At 47.4% G+C, this 25,168-nt stretch overlaps 1 protein-coding gene across 3 annotated transcripts in view; it reads right to left on the bottom strand.

The window, feature by feature from the left end:
- The window catches only part of APOH (apolipoprotein H), a 570,693-nt gene that overhangs the window by 465,936 nt on the left and 79,589 nt on the right, over positions 1-25,168 (bottom strand). The window lies entirely within an intron of this gene.

Here is a 25,168-nt window from a genome sequence, read left to right on the forward strand (position 1 = left end):
GAAAGTTCCTGATTGAGAGGAGCAACTGCGGACGCCCGGGACTGCGAGGACCAGCATTCTCCCTTTCAACCACAGCTGGTGCCTCTTCCCGGGCGTGCTCCGCCCCCACTCTCTGCCTCATTACTGCTCGCGGCCCCCGCTTCGCGGGAGCCGCTCGCAGCAGTTATTGGATTGCTGATCTTTGTTTCCCTGCCTGGGGTCAAAGGAACAATTGTCGAGTTACCTCCATTTTGTCACGCTGTGCAAGGGAGAAAAAGTGGAAAGTTCCTGATTGAGAGGAGCAACTGCGGACACCCGGGACTGCGAGGACCAGCATTCTCCCTTTCAACCACAGCTGGTGCCTCTTCCCGGGCGTGCTCCGCCTCCACTCTCTGCCTCATTACTGCTCGCGGCCCCCGCTTCGCGGGCGCCGCTCGCAGCAGTTATTGGATTGCTGATCTTCGTTTCCCTGCCTGGGGTCAAAGGAACAATTGTCGAGTTACCTGCATTTTGTCACGCTGTGCAAAGGAGAAGAAGTGGAAAGTTCCTGATTGAGAGGAGCAACTGCGGACGCCCGGGACTGCGAGGACCAGCATTCTCCCTTTCAACCACAGCTGGTGCCTCTTCCCGGGCGTGCTCCGCCCCCACTCTCTGCCTCATTACTGCTCGCAGCCCCCGCTTTGCGGGCGCCTCTCGCAGCAGTTATTGGATTGCTGATCTTCGTTTCCCTGCCTGGGGTCAAAGGAACAATTGCCATGTTACCTGCATTTTGTCACGCTGTGCAAGGGAGAAGAAGTGGAAAGTTCCTGATTGAGAGGAGCAACTGCGGACACCCGGGACTGCGAGGACCAGCATTCTCCCTTTCAACCACAGCTGGTGCCTCTTCCCGGGCGTGCTCCGCCCCCACTCTCTGCCTCATTACTGCTCGCGGCCCCCGCTTCGCTGGAGCCTCTCGCAGCAGTTATTGGATTGCTGATCTTCGTTTCCCTGCCTGGGGTCAAAGGAACAATTGTCGAGTTACCTGCATTTTGTCACGCTGTGCAAGGGAGAAGAAGTGGAAAGTTCCTGATTGAGAGGAGCAACTGCGAACGCTCGGGACTGCGAGGACCAGCATTCTCCCTTTCAACCACAGCTGGTGCCTCTTCCCGGGCGTGCTCCGCCCCCACTCTCTGCCTCATTACTGCTCGCGGCCCCCGCTTCGCGGGAGCCGCTCGCAGCAGTTATTGGATTGCTGATCTTCGTTTCCCTGCCTGGGGTCAAAGGAACAATTGTCGAGTTACCTGCATTTTGTCACGCTGTGCAAGGGAGAAGAAGTGGAAAGTTCCTGGTTGAGAGGAGCAACTGCGGACGCCCGGGACTGCGAGGACCAGCATTCTCCCTTTCAACCACAGCTGGTGCCTCTTCCCGGGCGTGCTCCGCCCCCACTCTCTGCCTCATTACTGCTCGCGCCCCCCGCTTCGCGGGAGCCGCTCGCAGCACTTATTGGATTGCTGATCTTCGTTTCCCTGCCTGGGGTCAAAGGAACAATTGTCGAGTTACCTGCATTTTGTCACGCTGTGCAAGGGAGAAGAAGTGGAAAGTTCCTGATTGAGAGGAGCAACTGCGGACACCCGGGACTGCGAGGACCAGCATTCTCCCTTTCAACCACAGCTGGTGCCTCTTCCCGGGCGTGCTCCGCCCCCACTCTCCACCCTCTGCCGGTACTTAAGTGGAATACCGACGCGCGCGGGACGCGCGCGGGACACAGCCCGGGGCTAAGCCCGGGCAAAGGGCGGGCCGTTTGAGGCCGTTCGAGGACGGAAGAGACCGGACCGGGCTACCTCCCTATACCTCCATCTACCGGAATCCACATTGAAATCGCAAGTACTGTTTCATTACCGACTTTGCATTTGCGAGCTCTCAAAGATCCAGCTTTACTGACTTCCTGCTTATCCAAGATACTAACTTCCTGTACCGGTCTAACAGGAACAATGGTATTAACTAGAGGAAATAAAACCAAGGTACCGGGGGGTGGGGGCAAACTGCTAGGCCCTATGGATGACTTCATAACCAAGGCTAACCTATTTATTGACCAAAGCATCACTTTGATGGAAGGTAGGGTGTCCTTGGATTTAGCGCATGCTAAGAGATCCTCTATGGGTAACCTAGCGGACGCAAGAACCCCTGTAATAGAAAGCAATTCTGGGCAAAGGATCCTTTGTGAGGGTAGACATAGCCTACCAAACAATGTGGACCTGTCGGTTTCCCAGCTCTCGGACGCCCAGATAAGTTCAGATTTAGAAAGGACTCTAGAGCTGCTACCCCAAATCACACCGGATGAAATAAGGCAAGCAAGAGGGAGGAGGGAGGGCGCCATAAGGAAAAGAAAGAATGATCAGAAAAATTCAATCCCTAATGAGACTGGTGATACAGCTAGTATGACAGAGAATGCACCTCCTAGAGCTGAACAGGTAGTAGTCTCTGAGACTATACTCCAGTCAGTACGTGATTCTTCTGACCCTATTAGCTTGGAATCCCCTATCCATCTATCCTGTAGTAAAGAAATAACTGATAGCAATAACTCACAGCTGCTAAACAACATCGCAGATATACTGAAATCCTTCTTTGAGCCAGTAGAAATAAGACTTGCGCATATAGAGAACCAGCTATTAAATCTTACAAATCTCATAAAATCCACGCATGTCCCGGGTGCCCAAAAAACGGGGGGAAATAAACATAACAAACAGATCCTTCCCAAGCACTCAGTCATACAAAACAATACACCTGCATCGTCAAACGTAATATCTAAACCAACACCCCCTGACACACTAAATAATAATAGACTAGTGAAACCCTCCACTAATGCTGCCATAACCTTACCCCAGGGTAATGCCCCGTCAGTAACAACATCGGCGCCTAAGACGTCGGCGCCCAAAAAATCGGTGCCTAAAACTCCGGCGCCTAAAGCCCCGGCTTCTAAAACTCCGGTATTTAAAACCCCGGCTCAAAAAACCTCGGCCCCAGCATCCAACAGAGGTGACCCTAGAGGATCTCCCGAAGTTAGATTCCCTGTTAAGATGCCACCGGAAGCATCTCCCTTCTTGGTGGTAATGACAGGTGTCCCAGAGTTAGTGGACTACAATGCAGAACCTACATGGTCATTGAAAGACAAGGCCCAACATTGGCTAAACATCAATCGCCCCATCCCACCAACCTGGCCATCCAGGATCTTGATGGTACGTAGGACTCCCTGGGTGGGAAACGGTAGAAAAACAATTCCGGGAGATTGTATTGTGATCACATTCGAAGACCCCCGAGTAGTAGACTATATTTGCTCTTGGGAGTACTCGAGTGTAAATGGAGCTATAAGCACCAAGCCACTTTCCTTTTTCTACCCCGCAAGACAATGTAATGGTCCCTTCAACGATCATGACATTCCCTGGGAAGTAATCGCTCCCCGTCCTTTTGAATATGGCAACACAAGGCAAATTGCGGGCCCTCGTCGCCATGATTATGATAGCTCCTGGCACACAGTGGGCCCACGCCATCGGGGAGGTGGATGGGACGATTGGGGTCTGCACACGCAGAGGACGGATCATAGACAACCGCCTCGCTGGGACACTTGGTTCAGTATCCCAACGAGGAATAGATTTAGTGGCCTCGAAATGGTCGACTGACCACTAACGGCGACCGAATCTACTAATCCTAACCCACCCCATCTAACGTCAAAAACAAAAACAATTTGTCCAGTAAATGAAGCTGCGGCGGTTAATCTAGAACCACCGCCTCTACCTATACTCTTCTGGAATGTTGCGGGTCTCCGTCCTAAAATTGAGGATGGAACTGCCTTGTACTTTTTGGAGCAGGGTAAAATGATCTGCCTCCAGGAGACATGGTCCACGACGGAGCTTCATCTCCTGGGTTATAAAACATACTTCATTCCAGCTCTGGCCAGTAGTGCAGGCAGACCTAAGGGAGGGCTGACTACGTATATTGCAAACACTGTGAACCATCTAAAAGTGTTGATAGTCGATTCTGACCCAAACTTCCAATTATTTTCCCTTTCCTTTAAGAACAAGGAATCTATCTTTTTAATCAACCTTTATAACAACTTAGAAGAGGGCCAATTTCTGACCCTTCTCTCTAATATCCATAAGAAACGAACCCAGTTTCATCAATCTAAGGCAAGAAAAGGGGCGATTCATCTTCTATGGGGAGGGGATTTTAACCTGCATCCGTGCCCACACGCTGAGAAAAATCGATGTGGGATAGTGGATGAACACAATGCCCCACTCATGCATTTTGCACATACTAAGGTGGGGATTGCTATGAACAACATGTTATCGGACTTAGATCTCGTAATAGCCAATAGGTTAAGCTCAGGCTTAAACTTCCTGCAACCAACATATGTGGGAAGGGGATGCCAAACGACAGTCGACTACATCCTTCTGTCGCCTGGATTGCTACGTATAGCTAGATCTTTTGAGGTCCTGATTAACACACTAAGTGATCATTCTGCCCTGATGATGGATCTTTACTTAATTAATTCCAAACCCCTAACTACAGCTATAGCGAAAACTCTTGCCCAGAACAAACTGGAGATAGGCAAACAAAATGGATACACACTAAAATGGGGGAAGATAAATCCGGCCGAAATCACCGGAAATTTGGTAAAAGCGGCATACCCAAATATAATCAAATGTCTGGATCTACTAGAAATGGACGAAGAAGTCCTAAATAATTTTATCCAGATATTAGAGAAAATCAAGGGACTTCTTACAGTAAAACCAAGGAGCTTGAACCCAACCACCAAAGGATGGTTTAACCATAGTTGTACCGTGGCCCTAACTAATCTAAAGCTGGCCCTAAAAAAACCACCCAGAGATTTGGATCAGATCCAACTCTTTAGACAGCAATACGGAAGGGCACGTAAACTAAGAATACAAGAACTAAAACAGAAACTATGGGACGATCTCCATACTAGTGCTGTCTCCAAAAACAGTGAGGCTTTCTGGCGAACAGTCAGATCTCCCTACTTAATAAACGATAACAGTCCCAAGATAGAAGTGGCTATGGGGGAAGACACCTGGATGTCCCACTTTTCCAAAATCATTAAAAATACAGTAACATCAGTAGGGACAGAAAACACACTTCTAACAGTTGAATACCCAATATCCCTGCAATTTGACATCTCTGAGGTACTAGCTGCACTGCAAACAAGTAAAAATGGGAAAGCTCCAGGCCCAGACGGGGTCCCAGTGGATCTCTTTAAATACAATCCGGATCTCTGGGCCCCCATTCTTACTAGAGTGTGTACCGCAGCCGCAAATGGGAGTGGATCCCCCACTCTTAGATTTTTTGAGAGAGCTTTATTCCAAAGCCTCTGCGAGGGTGCGCTTCGGAGTGAGGGGGGAGTTGACAGCATCTTTTGGAGTGGAGCGTGGAGTCAGGCAGGGGTGTGTCCTGGCCCCCTTCCTATTCTCACTGTATACGAATGGCCTGGAGGAAGAGATGCTGAGGGGGGCCAGGATCTCCCATGGGTAAAAAAGCGCCTGATTTCCCGCTATGCTTTATGCAGACGATGCTGTCATTCTGGCGCGCACTCCGCGTGAATTACAGAAGTCCTTGAATAGGTATACGGACTTCATGGGTGGGCTGGACCTACATGTGAATGCCAAAAAAACGTTCGTCATGGTAGCAGGTAAGGGGAAAAAGCGAGCAAAGGATATCTACCTCAAAGATCAAAAACTTGAGGTAACTGCCCAGTACCCGTATTTGGGTATTATGATTGACAAAAGGCTGAACTGGAGACCAGCAGTAGAGGCAAGGTGTCATCTTTTTAAAAGAGCTATAGTGGCCCTGATGAGCTTCTCTCAGAGACTGGGGAGGAGGGCACCAGTGGAGCTACTAAAAATTTATAGTGCAAAGTGTCAGGCGCTTGCACTATATGGGGCGGGAGTCTGGGGTCACGTAGACGTTAGCCCCCTCCAGGTGGCAGAAAACTCTTTCCTCAGCTTTCTTCTAGCAACACCGAGATCCACCTCAATCTACGCATCCCATTTGGAACTTGGTATCCCCTATGTAGAGGATTTGTTAAAGATTCAACCATTACTGCTTTGGCGGCGCATTTGGACCTCTGAAAAAAACGCGCTGACACAGACAATCATGGCAAATGCAATGGCTCTTGATCAAACTTTAAAAATAACATGGCTTCGGTATATTAGAAACTTCCTCAAGGACCTTGGCATTGAGAAGTATTATCTCCAACCCGAAGGCATCATTGATCTATCAAAGAGAGCGCTGAAACAACTGGCTCTGAGCCACCTAGAGTCCTTAAGGCTGACCTCTGAGTCTACAAAACCCTCGGTCCTCCACGCCAATATGATCCAGGTTACATACCTTATCCAGCCTTATTTAACATTACAGATTAGTACGTACGATAGATTGTTACTGACAAGATTCAGGTTAAATTTTTTTCATAGACTAGTAGCTTTCCCCGACAGAAACAGGTGGGACTCAACTCTCCCTGTCTGCCCCTGTGATGAGGAATCAATACAGTCTAATCTACATACAATATTATTTTGTAAATTCCATCATCCACATCGGAAAATCTGGCTACTCCCACTATTAAGGCGATGGGGACTTAGACAATGCCGTCCCGCAATGCTACGTCTTCAATTGTTAGAATCTGAACCGGTTTGCTTTCATGTCTTGAACTTTCTAAAATACGTTATGAAGCACAGGAAAAACCTGTAAAACTCATGCTGGAGGTAGTTCTAGATGATGCAATGAAATAATTTGATCTTTTTTCCTTTGTCTGAATTTTAACCTGTAATATGATCTTTTTAATTCTCTTTTAATATGAAATTGTATTATTAAATGTCGCTTTTATGGTTTTCCAATGTGTAAAGCCGAATAAAGAAATTTATATATATATATATAACTTAAGAGGATGCAAGGCCTGTGGCTTGGGGATTCTTGATAAACCTGTAAAAAGTTGTCTGCACATAGACACTGGGAAACAGAGAGGTGCAGGTCCGGAATATGGTCAATAATATTCACTTTAGCAGGGGATCACAAGGGCAGGATATAGACAAGGATATGCCCTTTCAGGGTTCCCTGCACCAACACAGGAACATTCCACGCTCCAGCGCCGACTCAATCAGTGGTGTCCTACTAAATGCCAGATCAATGAGCAAGCACAAATATGGTCTGGAATGTTTGATCCATGTTGCAAAGCCGAATCTTGTGTTTCTTACGGAAACCTGGGCCAAGGAGACATCAGAACCAGATTGGAACGCAGCAGTTCCATCTGGCTACTTAGTTGCACATGTAGACAGGGTCGAATCGAAAGGGGGAGGGATAGCTATTATATATCGATCTTGCTTTACAGTTTGGATCCTGCCACATTCCTCTTTACAGGCTGAGGCACTGTCTTTTAGCATTAGAAACAATAATTTGGAATTCTTTCAGGGGCTACTAATTTATTGGCCACCAGGGGTGAGATCGCCTTTCTCTAGTTCGCTCCAGATGTTCTTGGAGTCTTGTTTGGACACTCCAACATTTACTGTTTTGGGGGATTTTAATTTCCATTTGGAAGCCAACAATAACCCTGATACATCTCATTTGATAGACAATCTTGCAAGCTTTGGTCTGAGGCAGATTGTAGCAGGTCACACGCTGGACGGTATCTTTACCAACAATGAACATCTCAAGATAGTTAGCATGCCACCTCTATCGTGGTCGGATCATTCTGCAATACACTTTCGCCTAAAGCTCCCTTAACGCACCACTCAAGCTACATCAGTGGCGTACTTAACCAGGCCGAACGAATTGTGTGCATTTCCACAGGAAATAAATGCTTTAATTGCCCGACGAAAACGTGGAACTCGGCAGCTTTATATCAGGGAGAAGAAATACAGCAATCCCTAAAAGATTTAAGACAACGAAATTTTGCAGTCTTGATAAAGATGGGTAGTATTGTTTGAAAACCATCGAAACGCATCGATGCTTTAGTTCAGGCACAATCAGAGTATTGATACGTGTATGATTAAATACTGATGCAAACAATGTATTAACTGACGTATCTAGAATTGACTATTTGATGTGCAAACTGTAATTGACAATTAGTTAGTTCATACATGTTGTGTTGTCCTCATTTATGCTGGTCATAAGTGATTGTTTGTAGGAACAAATTTCTGTATAAACTAGAGTTGTATTTTGAGTAGGTTCTTTTATCCTGGGTCATTTCTGTCTTTTTAAATAATTTGTATTGTGTATTGTATTTAAATCATGCAGCAATACGTATCATGAGCTCTAATAACCAATGTTTGTGAAAATAAAGTGTTTTTTTTAACCAAGTATCCATACAGTCTGATAGGTGTATTAATGCATGCTAGGACCATTTAAGAGTGTGTCAGGGGAAATTTCAGTTTTTTTTAGTTCAGCAGTAAACATGCTAGCCCAGGAAATTACTAAACACTCCCGTAATAAACGTGTTACCTCACCTTGGTATTCGACTGAGCTCTGGCAAAGTAACCTGTAGACATAGGGAGCGTATTTGAAGATTGGACTACAGTGCTGATCAAAAAAAAGACTACAATAGCGCCTTAGAAGAATATAAGGCAGCCATAAAACACGCTAAGTCTGTCTACTTCACTGCAAAAATCCTGGAGGCGAAAAACTCCTCCAAAGAGCTGTTCAAAATTGTGACGGCGCTATTAAAATGCCCGTGTGACAGAGTATTTTCACCGGACCAAAATTTGGTGGAACATATGGCCATTTTTTTTCAAAATAAAGTTCAAACGTTATACGATGGGCTAGCTACAGCAGCTTGTGCCCTGGAAAAGAACAGTGCAGATACTTTGGATAATCGGACATTACTGCATAGGTTGTCACGTTTTCCCCCTCTGGAAGCGGATAAAGTCGCCAACCTGTTGCTACATACCAAGTTGGGATCGCCTTTAGACCGGTGTCCCCCTCATATATTACACCTGGTATCCGAAGAGGTAAGTTCTTCCTTGACCCCCCACTAAATAAGATCACCAGTTCCAGGTAATTTCCATCTTCTTGGAAAAAGGCATGTATTAGGCTGTGAGAGGGATGGGCGGAAAATAAAGCTAGGAGGCTTTACGTGAGGGTGAATGGTGATCTCATTTATTGAAAATAACCAAAGAAGAAAAAAAAACAAAGGTCCACGGGTTCGGGAGGGTTAGGGCAAGGATTAGGGTGTCTTCAGCTCCTTTGCCGTTGCTGGTGGTTCCTCCTCTCCTTATGGGTGACGAGATGGTACAATCCCCGGAGTATGAAAAGAAAGAAGAGAGGGCGGTCACTAGAAATGTCTTTCACTGTTCTAAATGTGAGAGTCTCCCGTTCCACCACCATGAAGGGGGGGGTTGTGACAGAAGATTTGTGAGGGGTTTAGGCGTTTCCTCTAGATGAATAAGTAAAAATAAAAAATAGTGGCTAGTGAAGGTTCAGGGCAATGATGTTCCCTTCTTATGCTACCCGTGCCCCATGAGTCCCTCGGACTCAACTCCCGCCTCCATTCCCAATGCAACCTATGCCCAGTCCCACGTACCACGGTGGCCGCAGCTCTCCTGAGCTATGGTGGTGTGCTCGCGTCCTCCGAGGGTGTCCACCACTCTTCAGACCACTCCTCCCGTTCGGCGTTGCTTCTCTCAATGTCCGCCTGAGTTCCTCGTCGTCTGCTTCTCGTCCCGGTCTCCGGTGGTCCTCCCCGTCTGCTTCTCGTCCCGGTCTCCGGTGGTCCTCCTCGTCTGCTTCTTGTCCAGGTCTCCATGGGTCCTCGGTCGTCCCTTTGCTGCTCTTCACTTCCTCCTTGACTCTTCCTTTTCCGGGCGGGGACCCGTGGGCGTCTTCCGCCTTTTTAGTGAAAGTTCCCGCCTTCCGAAAACATCCGGCCTCACGGGATTGGTGAGCGTCCAAAAAGGGGCGATCCTGTAGACGAAAAGGGCTGGATGAATTTAACCCTTCCCAGGCCGCTTTCCTTGTCGTAAAAGGCAGCCTCATTACGTTAGAAGGCGATAAGGTAGGGAATAGCGGGGTGATTTCCTGTTCCCCCTCACATCCCCCTTCCCTAAGTTTCTTGCTAGCAAGATCACGGTCAAGAGGATATCTTGACAGATAGTCGGCGTTGGCTTGGTCATTGCCTTTTCGATGTTTGGTGGTAAACCGATAAGGCTGCAAGGCCAGAAACCACCGAAGTATTCTGTCGTTATGACCTTTATTCCTAGATAGCCATTCTAACAGGGCGTGATCAGTGAACAAGGTGAATTCCCTCCCTTCTAGATAATATCGTAGGGAGTCAACGGCCCATTTAATGGCGAGTGCCTCCTTTTCCCGGTGAAATAGTTTTCGACTAATATAGAGGACAGGTCTCTCTTGTCCCTGGGGATCTACTTGTGACAACACTGCCCCTATACCAGTATCGGATGCGTCTGTTTGCAATATGAATGTTTGAGAATAGTTGGGACTCAACAGAACCGGATGACATGTCAAGGCCTTTTTTAGTTGTTGGAAGGCCTGAACAAGACGGGAGGAGGTCTGTCTTAACTCCTTTTCGGTTGCTACGTTTTTCTGCAATAGGTCAGTCAATGGGGAGGCCGTCTGGGAAAAGTTGGGGATAAAACGGTGATAATAACCCAGGACCCCAAGGAACTCCTTTTTGGTTTTGGGGAATGGAATGTTGGAAATGGCAGCTACTTTTTCTGTTTGGGGTTTTATTAGACCTTCCCCTAAAACGTATCCCAGATACTTGACAGACTGAACAGCTAATCTGCTTTTAGCGGAATTTACAGTTAAACATGCGTCTTTCAATGCATGTAACACTGTTTTTAAGTGGGTGAGGTGTTCTAGCCAGTTGGAACTGTGAATGACTATATCGTCTAAATAAGCTGCTGAAAACTTAGAATAAGGACTTAATATGGTATTCATCAAGCGTTGAAAGGTGGTAGGGGCCCCATGGAGACCGAAAGGGAGAGTGGTAAAGTGGTTTAGCCCATTGGGTGTTGAAAATGCTGTTTTCTCTCGGTTCCCAAGCCGTAGGGGCACCTGCCAATATCCTTTGCAGAGGTCTAGAGTACTGATGTATCTGGCGGTTCCTAGGCGCTCTACCAACTCATCGACCCTCGGGAGCGGATAGGAGTCAAAACAGTAGATCTTATTCACCTCTCGAAAGTTGAAACAAAACCGGATGGACCCATCCGGCTTGGGGACCAAAACGATAGGTTAATTCCACTCACTTTAGGCGTGCCCAAGATGAATAAATAAAAACAAATAGTGGCTAATGAAGGTTCAGGGCAATGATGTGCCCTCTTATGCTACCCCTGCCCCAGGAGTCCCTCGGACTCGCCTTCCGCCTCCCTTCCCAATGCAACCTATGCCCAGTCCCACGTACCGCGGTGGCCGCAGCTCTCCTGAGATACGGCAGTGTGCTTGCGTCCTCCGGGGGTGTCCACCACTCTTCGGACCACTCTTCTCATTCGGCATTGCTTCTCTCAACGTCTGCTTCTCGGCCCGGTCGACTGAGCTCCTCCTCGTCTGCTTCTCGTCCCGATCTCCGGTGGTCCTCCTCGTCTGCTTCTCGTCCCGGTCTCCGTTGGTCCTCCTCATCTGCTTCTCGTCCCGGTCTCCGTTGGTCATCGGTCGTCCCTTTGCTGGTCTTCACTTCCTCCTTGACTCTTCCTGTTCCGGGCAGGGACCCGTGGGAGTCTTCCGCCTTTTTAGTGAAAGTTCCCACCTTCCGAAACCAACCGGCCTCACAGGATTGGTGAGCGTCCAAAAAGGGGCGTTCCTGTTCCTGTGGACGAAAAGGGCTGGATGAATTTAACCCTTCCCAGGCCGCTTTTTGTGTCGTAAAAGGCAGTCTCATTACGTTAGGAGGCGATTTAGGTGGGGAATAGCGGGGTGATATCCTGGTCCCCCTCACATCAGCCCATTCTAAAAAATGCCTCCCTAGACCCCTCAGAGGCAAAACAATATAGCCCAATCTCCTGTCTTTCACTACCATCAAAAATCTTGGAGAAAGCCATGAATCTACCTGGATAGCAATAACATTCTGGACTCCACTCAACATGGTTTCTGTTCCTTCCACTGAGTCAGCTTTAATCATGGCTACAGAAGGGATCCATAAAGTGATGGACGGGGGAGGCAGAGCTGCACTCATCCTGCACGATCTGACCGCAGCTTTTGATACCGTAAATCATGCGGTATTGCTGCGGCGATTGAGGGAAGCCAGTATTGAAGATGTGGCTCTGACCCTGCTTACATCATTTTTAACATCACAAGAACAACCGATTCACTGGAATGGCCTGCAGTCGGTAATCTTCCATCTTCCATGTGGAGTCCCACAGGGTCGGCCTTGTCCCCGACACTATTTAATCTATATGTCAGACCCCTGGCATGAGTAATTAAAGAACATGGCATTATGTTGGTGTTGTACGCTGACGACACCCAACTAGTGGTATCAGTGGCACAAAGTGTGGGGCTAACAGCGGACAGGTTTCGTAACTGCCTCACAGGTGTGATGGCATGGATGAACTCGAACTTTTTAAAGATTAATACAGAAAAAACCAAGGTCCTAGAGTTAGGTCAACTATCATCAGTATGGAGCCAGGCCTGGTGGCCTCCTGAGGCTGGCAATTGTCCAGTCCCTGTGCCTAAGGCCAGGAATCTTGGATTTGTGCTTGACAAGGACCTCAAACTTGCCTCGCAGATAAATCAAGTTTCCTCTGCTTGTTTTTTCACATTAAAAGTCCTGCGGAAAATCCTGCCATTTATTCCTTTGTCACTTAGGAAAACAGTGGTCGAAGCTCTGGTTTTGTCTAGAGTCGACTATTGAAATGCCCTGTATTTAGGGGTTGACAAGGGACAGATCACAAAACTTCGATCGCTTCAGAATGCAGCGGCTCAGGTTCTGCTTGTTTACCCAAACACCACCCCTCGTCAGCGGTGATTGAGCAGCTACATTGGCTTCCTGTCCATCAGAGAGTGAATTTTAAAGCCCTATGCTTATTGCACAAGGCTATTTACGGAGGTGGGGCTGTGGATATTAAAACCCTATTTTCTATATTCCAGCCCCAAAGCTGTCTCATGTCTGCCAACACAGGATTGGTATGTGTTCCTAGAATAAAAAGAACTAGATCTTGTGGAACTCCCTCCCGGTGGCAATTAGGTTAGAATCCAACAGGGCTTTATTCAGGAAACTGATAAAGACCTGGCTCTTTTCAAGGTCCTAAAGAGCCATTAGCTGCCTGAATCAAACTCACCCAGTGCCAAGACGCCTCGGCAAAAGTGCGCTTTATAAGCTCTTCAGTCAGTCAGTCAGTCAGATTGATGCCACAGTAACTCCCTCAATGTCCAGGCTTTCTGGAGCCCTTCGTCTCTCTGACTGGGATGCTGTTCTGGGTCTCTGCCCCACGTGGAGGATATGGAACCCAAGGCACCGACAAAATACACACTCTTTGGCTGCACATCATTCCCATTCATAAATTGATCATAACTTCATGCCTGCCCTCGATTGTTGAGCCATTTATCACACCCAGATTCTTTTTTGAGGTATATCTGATCATGCTTCTCTGCTCCTCCATTTGGGTTCCCCCAGTCCATGACGCATGTGGCATCTCAATACTTGGTATCTCCAAGAACCCACCTATGTACAAACCTTAAATGAAGCACTGCAAACGTGCTTCCACAGTAAGTAGTGCTCCGTGGGCAGCCAGTAATGGCACTATACAAGGGTTTGCCAAGGGTCATATTAGATGCAGGAGCACTCCCTTCATATCACTCAGTTAGAGGCAGGTGCCCTACGGTTAGAGAGGAATCTCAAGGCAGATTCCTGTGGCAATACTAGTAAACAGTTACATCTTCTATACGGAGAAATTTGCCTCAAATGAATGGAAGCTGAAAAGCATCTTTGGCGTGGCATGACCGCCTGGGTTTATGGATGGAGAGACAAGAATGGGAACAGGATTGTGCCAGAAATCATCGATGAACATGGTACCTCCTTTTGTACCCTACCTGATATCTCACAGCCATTTGCCTATTAATATCATCACTTATACACAGCTTCCCCCTGGAAGAGATGTGGCCTATGCCGCCCAGTTCCTCAGGGAGGTTCCACTCCCTCGCCTCACTCTGACTGAGGCCAAAGTATTGGACGTGCCTTTTTTGGCTGAGTAGATTGGGGCTGCTATATTGAAGGTGGCTCCCGGGAAAACTTGTTTGTGATGTCCTGACCCCACAACTTCTAGCCCACTATAAGATGTTGAAGAACTTCGTGCATTCCCTACAGATATAAATACTGCTACAATAGTGGTGATTCCTAAAACACAACCTCCCTCCCCAATATGTGCCGATTATCGATTGATAGCCCTCATCAACGGGGAGGTTACGATTTTTATGACCCTTCTGGCATCTTGACTCAGACAGGTTCCACGCACATTGATACATCCTGATCAGTGCGGCTTAATGCCAGCCCGCAGCACAAGACATTGCTTTTGACAGCTTCATGTAGCCCTAGTCCACCACCACCTATTGCCTCCTGACTTAGCCCTGTTTTTCATTGATTTTGAAAAGGCGTTTTACATGGTGGACTGGGGCTACCTTTGGTTGGTGCTAAAACGGGTTGGGATTGGATCTCGCTTTTGTCCCATTGGTCAGGGCTGTTCTCTGTCCCACTCCTCTCCGTGCTTGTCATCGAGCTATTTATGCAACTCATCCACATTTATGCACAAGTCTACGGATGGAAATAGAGTGATGGACACAAAGATCGTATAGCCTTATAGGCAGACAATGTTTTGCTTTACTTGGAGAACCCCGCGGTGGCTGGTCCTCGATGTCTCCACTTCCTCCATTGCTTTGGGGAAGCCTCGGGCCTTAGGGTGAATCCATCCAAATCAGTGCTGCTGCCGCTGACCTTCTCTTGGGACTGCTTTGACTGGCAAGACACCATACCCATCCATTGTCTTAGCTTTAAATACTTGGGCATCTCAGTGGTGCTGTACCTTGAACTCACCTGGTTCCTTACACAGAGTCCCTGGCACAAAAAGCTGAGCCTGACCTTGCGAAATGGCAATCCCTTCCGTTAAATGTCATGGGCCACATAGCTCTATTCAAAATGATGATACTGCCTTGCTTTCTTTATGCCTTTCAAAACTTGTCGCTATTCATACCGCAAATGTAGATTCAGGCCCTGGATAAAATGACAACCTCCTTTCTGTGGAACAGTTCAAAGGCCCAACTGGCATATGCACACTGCAAACTTTGCCCTTACAATGGTGGCCTGTGAATGGCTAACCTATACCTCTATTATTTAGCCTCACATCTGCTGGCCATCCATGGCTGGTTTAATGGGGGATGGTCAGACCCTGCCTACCGTTTGGAATTATCTCTTTTGGGATTCTCTTAGATTCTTTCCATGCTCTATGGCTCTCCCATTCCCAACTCCACCCCGTCAGTGACAAAAACTGCCTTTAGATCTGGAGGGCAGCTCTATGACACACTTATTGAGATACTAAACTCACACAACAGACACCTCTTTGGCAAGGTACTTGGTTAAGAGAGGTGGCATCACTGCATGGTTTTGGGCACTGAAACCTGATTGGAATCTCACAATTTGCCGGTGTGGCGGGGGACACACATGTGATTGGTTCAAGAACTGCAAATCACCTACGCACTGGCACCTGCACACTTCTATAAATATCTTCAAAAAGATGGTTTGTGGTTCTGTATTCAGACTCTAGTCCCTTCCCTTTGTAATTGGTTGGTCAATGGTGAGTACCCTAGGAGGTTTACAATGTGATGGTGGAATAAATACTGATTTATTCCTTAATCCAGTATCTAGTTTGATTGTGTCTGTTCCATCGGTGAGGCATTTCAGGGGTACTGTACTAAACATATCTGCAAGTTCTGTCCTAATGGTGAATATGTCACCTGGGTATGTTGGTATAAACCCCATTCCTTTATTGAGAACCTGCAGATCTTCACAATGAGTCTTTCCACATATACATACCAAACAAGGAAATTCAGTAACTAACTAATATGTGAATGTTGTGTAGTTCTGTATGCAATTCCAAAAGCTTGCTTTCATAATGATGCTGTCTTACCCTCCTCCTCTGTAGCCAAGCACAACCTCAAACAAGCATCGGCAAGCCAGTAGGTCTGGCTTTAAACTGTAAACATTTAGAAACAGAGACGGTCACAAATGCTGCTTTCATGTGTTGCATGAACAAATGTTGGTTAGCACTCTAAAGCCAGGCCTATTGGCTTTGCCAGTGCATAGAAAAAATGTAGCGAAAAACGTTTGCTTTTGCTATAGAATGCGTTCATAAGATTGGTAAAGGCAGGTCTTCGGTTTACGCAGTTGGATCTTTCTTGACTCATAGATAATGCTTACTACTTTCTACACTACATTCAGGCTCTAGAGCAGGGGTATCCAAACTTTTCTGTACCAAAATATACTTATGTTTAATGGAAATCATCCCAAGCTAGTAATATCAGTGACGTAGTTGTGGCCACCCCATCGAAGATTGTCAGCAGTCATCACATAATTGCATTAGGCAGGGTTACAAGCAGTAGTACCCTCTAATAGGGTAATACATACCATCCATAGCTGCACTCCCCGGCAGCAGCGCAATAATGGGAGTATGAAATCTCTCTAACTTAAATAATACCTTTAAACACATTTTGAAAATTCGAACTTTTTACTCCAAGCAACAGCTTATGAGTTCTGAAAGTACACACATTTTAATCATAATTATATACTTTTTATTCTGGCATGCAAATTGTAATTTAAAAAAAGCAAAAGCTTCTATTGTAGTAGGCAGGGCTGCACACAGGAGAGCTACTTTCGAGGAACTGGAGAGCCATTGGTAGCTCGCGAGCTACTCGTTAGAGTCGCCTGCTGTAGAGTGACAAACTAGAGTTTCAAAATTCAAGAGGGGCAAGTATTAATCGTAGAAGGAAAAATCTGAATAGCAGGAAAAACGCCCTTATATGGGAACAATCCAATCCAGCAGCTAAAGAGCAGGAGCAGGAAAAATGAAGAAGCTGAAGAGGAAATGAAAGTTCAAAAAGGGCAAGAATTCCCAAGTGAGCAAATAGCAGGAGCTAGCGTTGTTATATATGGAGTGCATAGAGCTCTCCCAAATGTTATCATGAGGTTGTGGGCCTAATCGCCTGGTCCGTCAGCACCAAAAATCTGCTCCACCCTGGAGGACCAAGGAATGGTGGAGGATTTTCAAGCTTTAGAAACCCTGAAATCTTCCCCTTCTGAAGGTAAAAAGATGCCAAATTAGTATAGTAGGAGAGGTGTGGAGCCGCGGCCAGGGCGACTGACGCTGGAATCTGGGGATCAGGGTTCGATCCCCGGCTCCGGCGGCAGGTTAGCCCAGCACCATGTGACTCTGGGCAATAGCTTGCTTAATCTTCCCGACGGCCCCCAGCGCCTAGAGACCCTTACGGGTGATTGTGCGCTTTACAAATGTGGATTATTATTATTATTATTATTATTATAGCACCGTCCCTGTTGTTTGTTTGTGTCTATACTTGTCTGATGGATTCCAAAATTTCTCCTGGGATATTTCCCCTGCTCATTTGTAAGTCCATTTACCAATATTGAGACCGGCATTGTTTCTGTCAAGCGTACAGTACATGAAAAGATTGCGTGTGTGAACATATTGCAGTCATGCCATTACCAATCATGATTTCGAGAAATGCTTTTGAGATGGGCATTCGTTCAGATTAAATGCAATACCTGTTTTCTGGCATTATCGAGAATATCTGGTGCAATCACATATGCTAAACTAGGAGTAACAAAAATAGGACCGAGCATGCTTCTTTTGCGTAAAGTCTATGCTGACATATGGCAATTTATCTGTTGATGTCAGGGCAGTGACGGTGCGTCCATTGGGGGCGTTGGGGCGTTGCCCCACTAGCCATGGACGACCCCACACGCCACAAATGCATTTAAAGGCTTTTTTAAAAATGCATCGATCGATGTCTGATAAATAAATCATCTAGCGCACTGCGCGCTACCTGCTGCCCGGAAAAGCCCGACAGAATCGGGCATCGTATAGGAAGTGGGCCGTGGGGGGCGGGGCTGAGGGAGAGAGTGACAGGAGGAGGCAGCGCACAACAGAGCAGTCGGGAGACTCCGAGTAGACAGCGCAACAATGCGCATGTGGAACCCAGGAGTCTTACAAATTTCTACTTGCCCGCGCATGCACGTTGTAGTAGACCTTCCCTCCCCCCCCCTCTATGCTACTCGAGACACAGGGACTGCCAGGCAGGGACCCGGGGCCCCCGGTCTCCTAATGGGCAGATAGTATCCTGCTCGTAGTCCAATCCTGGCGCAGTGTTGCTGTTAATGCTGCGCCAGGATTGGCTGCTGCAGCAGGATGGTGGCGCCCGTGGTTGTTGGCTGCTCTGCTTAGGGACCGCACTGTATGGCCAATCACCATATGGCTAATTCCAGCCATGTCGAGGTGATTGGCCATTTCTACGCTGTCCGTCACGTCACCGTGCGTGGTGCACTGATGCAGAAAGTGAAAGTGACAGACCATGACGCAGTCAGCGAGAGAGCACGGTGGCAGGACGTAATGGGCAGTGCCAGTGGGGGAAGGGGGGGGGAGGGAGGGAGGTTGGTGAAAGGGGACCGTGGGGGACACAGGCTGCAGGAGATATCGAGGCGCCCAGACGAGGGGCCTTGGAAGGATCCAGACAGCGGCAGAGACCTGCGCGCTGCTGGAAGAGCGCCAAGCAGGCCCTGTGACATGCCAAGGAGACACGAAGGTGAGAGGCAGCACGGTGAAGGTCTGAGACAGATATTCATAAACTTTGGTCTCGATGTCGATAATAAAGGAGGGAAGTCGCGCGTCATTACAGGGCAAAGCATTTCCTTGAAAACGTTGCCGTGCGCTTTTTAACTAAGAGCAGTAGAACAAGGTTTAAAATCCTAAAATGTCAACAGTTCCACAACTATCCCGCACGAAAACGACTGTTTAATAACGATGGTATCATCGCTGAGACTTTTTTTCTGCGTCTGTGTCAGTCTGATATAATTTTAACGTGGAGCGCGGACATGGGCGCCAAGTGACGTCATGCCATGTGTGACACCTTCGGTGAGTCTGGACTTTTTAGCCAGCAGCACTTAGAATGCTGGAATTTTTAGAATGATTTCTTCCTCTGTTAGCAGTGAAACTACAAGTTCCAGAATGCAACATGCTGTGGGTTAAAAAGTCGAAAGTATTGCTAATGACGTGTGAGCATTGGCAGTTAAGTAAGAGTCGAGAGATGTCTATTAAGATTTCCAGGTTAGTGGGGGTTGGGGGAGGGGCTGGAGCAGGACCTGCTGAGGAGAAGAGAGAAGGCACAAACTCCCTGACTCTGCCTCGGGGGGCAGCCGGGCACATGCAAGCTGATCTTAAGATGGATGCTTGTATGTCACGTGATGCACCGGACTCTACCAGCTGAGCGTGCTTTGGTTACCCAGGAATACCTGTCTAAGACTCTAATGAGACACCTGAGACACGGTGCGCCTGTGGCACGTGGAACTCTAAGAATGATGGTGGCAGGGGGAGGACAGTGAAAGAGAGCGTGGGAGCTGACTGAGGGCCGGCACAACGAGCGGGAGAGCAGGGAAACGCAGAGAGAGGAAGGGAGTAATGGAAGAGTGATGGAAGAAGAGAACAGGGATCGAAGAAAGGGGAGGGAAGAGGATGGAGCAAGGGGGTGTAGGGAGGGGGGTAGGAAGAAAGTGAGGGGGGAGACAGACGGGGTGAGAGTGGGAAAGGTGGAATGAATGGGATAGACTAGTGGTGATGGGAGGAGGGCTAAGGAAGATAGATAGGAGAGGGACACATGAACCACGAAAGGAAAGGACAGACAGAAAGGACAATGTTGTAATGTAAAAAAAAACGGCCCTGTAACCGATGTAGTATGCTGCTGGCCAAACGATTGGTAAGTGGTTGCAAAGCATTGGGGTGGAAGAACCGTGCCCAACTGTTGGCTTAAACTTTGTATCTGTCTTAGGGATCTATACTCACACAATATCCTCCTAGCAAAGCTCTGCCATGCACATCTTAATGGCTGAAATCCAAGAGCAGATCCAATGTCAGCCACATTCTGTGCCAGGCCACACTGGCCTTCCCTTGTCCATGCGGTCGACATGGCTTTGTGCTGTAGTTATCCCCTTGCACACACAACAAATGTGTTCTCTATGCTGCGTTAATTGAATAATGATTAAATCATCTGCACTTATGTGTACGCTGCCCTTAAGTCTGTGTTGCCATTAGGAACATTTTGCCATTAGCCAACAGTAGGCGGGACCTGAAATTAATTTAGTGCACTGTTATGTGAGCAGTTAATAGTCCGTGAAACATCTGTGCCCTGCTCACCCCGTTCACTTAAATGGTGAGTGTGGCAAAGCAGGTCTTTTGGAAATGAAATAATGATGGCTATTCGTCTGGGAAAAGTCAATCTGTCACACTGAAGCCTGACATGAAAGATGTACGAAGCCCTTGGCTGTGAACTGAGGGAAGAGACTAGACCAGCGGGTCTTTGAGTGATGCTGGTCTGGTGCTGCTACAGACAATGCAATGGCACAGTGTGGTTTGCTTGATATTGCTAATTATAAACCCCCTAGGTGTGCTTCTATTACATATTGATGCACTAAGACGTAGTACACATTAGAGAGCTTTACATAATAACATTCTTGAAGCATATATTGTGGAGGAGTTTAAATACTGGAGTATTTTAAAAGGGGAAGCAAATATTTCACATACTCTAGGGAAGGGTAGTACTAAGGCATTTTCACAGATTAGCTGTGTAAATCTGTGTAAGTGGCATTGCAACCAACTGAGTCTGAGTATGTTAATGTGCCACTGTCTGCCACACCGTGAAGCGCCGCAGCTGAAAGGCGAGCGCAACAGGCCATAACACAGTGTAGATACCAATCATCCAATATCATTGATGGGCTTCTCTCCCAACCATATTATAAGTATCCTGCTACTATCTCCCCAGAGGGCTCCATCAAGTGTGATGTAATGTTTACCCTTGTAAAATGGACCGATGGTTTTGAAATAAAGAGATTGTCCTCTTAGTAGAGCATAGAAGTATGTTGTAGAGTGCTCCTGTAACAAGCATTGGAAATGCAATAGGTCTTGCATTAGAAAAGTTGGAGCTATTGGTCTTGTAAATGACAATTTTTTAATTTTTGTTTTGGTTTTGAAAATAGCTAAATTAATATCTTTGTCATTTACAATGCCAATAGTTATAACTTTCGCAAATGTGACACCTATAGCATTTGTAATGCAACATGATTTGTAATTACGTGACTTAGATGTATTTATATTACAAATAACAATGGCTTTTAATTTTTTAAGTAATTAATACTTAAATAAAAGTGATTGTAATTTATAATGGCAATAGCTTAAACTTTTGTAAAAAACTTTTGTGAAGATTATGTTCAGTGTATTTTATTGTGACGAAAATCCAAGAACAGAAGTCAAATATTAACATCTTTTTGTGACATTTGTAATAAATCTTGAAACATTGAGAGAACATAATTGAACCAGTTGTTGTTGAATGGTTGCACAGATTGATGCTGTGATGGCGCAGTGGTGCTGAGTGATGCTGTGGTGGTGCTGAGTGATGCTGTGGTGGTGAAGAGTGATGCTGCGGTGGTGAAGAGTGATGCTGTGGTGGTGAAGAGTGATGCTGTGGTGTTGCTGAGTGATGCTGTGGTGGTGCAGACTGGTGCTGTGGTGATGCTGACTGGTGCTGTGGTGGTGCTGACTGATGCTGTGGTGGTGCTGAGTGATGCTGTGGTGGTGCTGAGTGATGCTGTGGTGGTGCTGAGTGATGCTGTGGTGGTGCTGAGTGGGAGATGGGGAGAGGGAGAAAAAGGAGAGCAGGGAGAGGGTAAAGAGAGAGAGGAGAGAGGGGGGAGAGATGAGAAAGAGGGGGGAGGAGACAGAGACGGGGAGAGAGGAGAGGGAAAGGGAGAGAGGGAGAGGGAAGTGAGGGAAAGGGAGAGGGGGAGAGAGGAGAGGGAAGAGAGGGAAAGGGAGAGAGGGAAAGGGAGAGAGGGAGAGGGAAGTGAGGGAAAGAGAGAGGGGGAGAGAGGAGAGGGAAGAGAGGGAAAGGGAGAGAGGGAAAGGGAGAGAGGGTAGAGGGAGAGAGGGAGGGTAAGAAGAGAGGGGGAGGACGAGAGCGAAGGACGGAGGGTAGAGAGAGGGGAGGGAGAGAGAGGAGAGCAGGCAGAGGGGGAGATGGGGAGAGGGAGAAAAAGGAGAGCAGGGGGAGGTAAAGAGGGAGAGAGGAGAGAGAGGGGCAGAGGAGAGAGAGAGGGAGAGGGTGAGAGAGGAGAGAGGGTGAGGGAAGTGAGGGAAAGGGAGAGAGGTAGACGGAGAGAGGGAGAGGGAGAGGGAGGACGAGAGGGAAGGAGGGAGAGGAGGGGAGATAGAAGGCAGAAACTGCCTGAGAAACAGACACAAAGAAGGAGTAAGAGAGAAAGGATGGCAGGCTTTGAGGAAGAAGAGTGCCGCAGACAGAGATCATGCGGTGAGAAACAGGAGGGGAAAGGCAGATATGGAAGACGACAATCCACCGAGCAGGTCAAGCCGCGGAGAGGCACAGGCATAGAACAGGCAGAGCACGGGGAGAGGAAGGGCACAGAGAGAATGAAGGGCAGTGGCAGCTAGATTGTAGGTGCTATGAAAGAAGGAGATAGTGAGTCTGAAAAAGGTACGAGTGGGCCAGAGAGATTGCGAGAGAGAAAGACAAGAGCAGACAATATGAATGAAAGGGAGAGAAACAGTAAGACAAACTGGAGGGAGACAACGAGAAGTTGGGAAAAAATGAATGCATGTGGCTAGCAAATGATGGACTGGGAAGTGCGTGGTACAGACGAGTGTACAATAGGATGCAGCCATACTAAGACATTGCCTGAGACTTATTTCCCACGGTCTGCAACTCTTTGGAGAAACTGCAGAAATCCAAGACGGGTGCAAAGACAGTGCATATGGCCACACGAGTACTGTAACATGTTAACATGAATTTGAATACACATTTATATGTGTCATCCATAAACATGTTGTCACATTGCAATCTATTCTGGTTTGGCCCTTAGCATCAGAGGTTTACTTCAATCCATCCCCCAGACAACGCACACTTATTGACAGCTTTATTAACCTTCCTGCTTTCTCAAATTTGCTTGGAAATGCTCCATTTTTCCACAATTTTTTCAAAATTTTCTCGGGGGGAAATCCCTCCGAACCCTCCTTGGGGGGTTCGGGCTCGCTCGCTCGCTACGGTGCAGTATGATTATCAGTCTCCGCCTCACCACTTTCAAATGTCACCAGCCGCCACTGTGTCAGGGTGGCACAAAAAACAAGGAAAACTAAAATTTTCAAGTAACAGAGCTGAGCTACAGGGCTGGTCTTAAGCTGTGGCAATATGTGGCAGCAGTCTAACTTGTCACTAGCTCAAATTGCTCCTCAAAGCAGTGTATTGGGTCTAGCTACCAGAGGAGGTGGTGTCAAAATGTAATTTTGTTAGGGTTGAAAAGTACCATAGCTCTAGGGGGTTGGAAAATACCAAGTTACAAATGTTGCTGCTTTCTTTTGTACTTTTGTTGGAGTGGAAACGTCCTGGATCCCTCCATGCTCTGCTACAGATATGTACATGAGGTGGAAACTGCTCATTGTCATGCAGGGGAGGCGTGTGAATGTGATGCAGGACACGGTAGAGCCCTTTAGCGCCATACTGCTGCTTTGTAGCAATTAGGCATTGCACATGGAGGTGATCAGGACCTTGAGACGTTTTGGTGGGATGGTTGAGGTAGCCTAAGGGGCTGAAGGTTCGAGAATAGTGTGGAATATGGCTGGTTTTGCAGGTACTCTGTGTCACTGACAGAGGAGCAGAGGTACATCTATAAAAGTAGTGGCTGGAGATACGTTAAAATCAGGTCTTGAGTGGTCCGCGAAGTGTGGTGTCTCAAATAGTGACTTGGCCTGGGAAGCTGGGCTGCCTAGAAAGGTGAGGTGTTCTAATAGTGTGCCTCGAGTGTCTAGTGCTTGTATGTGTGGGAGTTGGTACACTGGAGTTAGCAGGGATGGTGCCACTCTGCTAACTGTTAATAGCAAAGTTTATTCACATTCCCTTCCCATGCATGCCATCCCTCTGGATTCAGGCGAGAGACTACTGATTTGAAAGCTAATATCCCGCCTCCATAAATAAAATTTGTATCCCTAATACTCACACTAAAATGTACCCGTCTAAGAATTTCCTCTGACATCAAAGGTTAACGCTTTCCCTTAATTCTTGTAGAAGGATATCAGAGCAAGCGACAGGCCTCGACATTTTAATTTTTGTCAGTCTTACACAAGCACAAAGAAAAGCAGAATATAGAAGCCTGTTTTTGTTTGTGATAATTTAGAACTATGGGGCTGATTAGGAAGTCCGCCCGCCATCCTCGCAGTGCTGGGACCAGCTGCCAGACGTGGGGCAGTCCCGCACAGCTAATTAGGATGCGACTGCAACGCTGGCGGTCGCATTCCGCATTGTTGACATTGCGGCGGGTGCTGCTGTAAGCAATGCCAAAGTGATATGTCATGCATTCCCATGCACAACGTGGCAGGCACCAAGGTGTGCCTGCCACCTTGTTCTTGTGAATGTGGGGGGGGTTTCATGGGTACGCCCCAAGTGCAACCCTCCCCAGCCGAGGGGCCCGCAATGTGTCCCCATTGCAAACCTCGCCGGCCTTTCAATGGCGGCATTGCCGCCATGTAAAGGCCAGTTTCTGCACACATCCTAATATGGATGGCGGTGCCTGGTAGGCACCGCCACCATATTAGTGGCCAAGTCTGCCCGGCTGGCAATCGTAACGATTGCCGACCGGCGGAAAAGCGGCGGACGCACTTTGCGTCCGCTGCGATACCCCCACCATAATAATATGGCGGGGGGTAAATCAGGTTGGGATGGTGGGCGGATCGCCACCGCCGGGCGGGCAGTGGTGATCCGCCCACCATCCTAATGACCTTCTATGTTTTTGTTTGAGCTATGCTATTAAACTGCAGAAAATCAAATGCTGATTGTTTGTCACCATATATACCAATAGACCCGATTTAAAAAGATTGCATCTGCTTCAATACGACAGTGGCGAAAATACATTACCCCAACAATTTTT

Source organism: Lissotriton helveticus, chromosome 7, assembly GCF_964261635.1.
Source record: "Lissotriton helveticus chromosome 7, aLisHel1.1, whole genome shotgun sequence".
Lineage (NCBI taxonomy): Eukaryota > Metazoa > Chordata > Amphibia > Caudata > Salamandridae > Lissotriton > Lissotriton helveticus.